The sequence below is a fragment of the Cicer arietinum genome, chromosome 2 (genome assembly GCF_000331145.2).
Source record: "Cicer arietinum cultivar CDC Frontier isolate Library 1 chromosome 2, Cicar.CDCFrontier_v2.0, whole genome shotgun sequence".
NCBI lineage: Eukaryota > Viridiplantae > Streptophyta > Magnoliopsida > Fabales > Fabaceae > Cicer > Cicer arietinum.
The window spans coordinates 9115144-9116695 of NC_021161.2; positions in this window are offsets into that span (position 1 = coordinate 9115144).

Below are 1552 nucleotides of genomic sequence, written 5' to 3' on the forward strand. Positions count from 1 at the left end.
AAATAAATAAATAAATAGTTTGTATATAATTAATTATAGGGTAACCGTTTTAACGGACGTTGTAGGGTGATAATACTTCCCTACTCGTAATTGACTCTTGAATCCAAATTTTTGGTTCAAAAATATTATTTTAGGTTTTATCCAATTTTTCCTTTAATAAAAATAAAATCGGTGGCGACTCCTTTTTCGCGGACAAACCGGACGCGACAGAATGCAGCCCAGATAATATATTCTGGACATGCAGAAAAGATTTTCTCATCTTACCAACCACTTGACGGCGCTTGGAAAAGTCTTCACTAATGATGAATTGAACCTTAAAGTTCTGAGATCATTAACAAGGGCATGGCAACCTAAAGTAACGGCAATTTTTGAAAAGAAAAGCCTATCAAAGATGTCTCTTTCTGCACTTTTCGGAAAACTTCAAGAACATGAAATTGAACTTGAAAGGCTAGAACAAAATAAAATTCATGAAAACAAACCAAAGAGCATTGCCTTAAAAGCGGAGTCAAAAGAGAAAATCGATGATGAGAGTTCTGAGGAAGATGAGAACATCACCTTCCTTGTAAGGAAATTTGGTAAGTTCCTTCAAAATGAAAAAACTTATAAAATTGGAAAGAAAAGAAAAACTTTCAGGGAAAAAGATGTCTCCACTTCGAATCAAAACTTCACTTGTTTTGAGTGCCCTAATATTAAGAAAGTGCTCACAAGAAGAAAGAATCCAAAAATGCCTATAAAGCATGGGAGGACAATGAAGTCAGTTCATCTTCGGAGTCGGAAAGTGACGAATGTGCAAATGTTGCATTGATGACATCACACCAATTCGACGAATAAGAAGAGGTTAGTAAAAAAGACTCTTCTCATAATAATGATACTAATAGTGAATTATTTATTGAGTGCAATGATGCTCAAAATGCAATTAAAGAATTACTTATGGAATGTAAAAATCTGTTCAAAATATTGTCAATCCAAAAGAAACAAATTTCATCTCTTAAAGAGAAAATTGACATTATGGAAAAAGATTCTGAAAAATTAAAACAGAATTTTACATGTGATAAATGTGATTTTCTTTCTTTCAAAATTGTCCAATTAAATAAAGTAATTGAAAGATATGAAAATGGCCAAGTTGGATTGGAAAATGTCCTTAATATGCAAATATATTATAATAATAAAAAGTGATCATGATTACTCAAAATTTGATAAACCAAGTATAAATAAAACCATCTTTGTTAAGGCAAGTGACCAATCCAACAAAGAAAAAGTTATAATTATGCAAAAAGATCATCATTATTATAAGAAGAATTTTATTCAAAAGAAACCTCATATACATACATATACAAGTAAATCTACTCCTACATGCTTTTATTGTGGTCAAAATGGTCACACACATAATGTTTGTCATTTTAATAAATTTGGTTTTCCAAATGGGCATTATGTATGGGTCAAGAAAGGTACTAATACAAGGTATTGATTCTTTGTAAGTCACTTATCTTCAACATCTAAAATCTTCACTTAATATGTTGATAAAATTGATTTTTTAAATGTTTATGTGTTC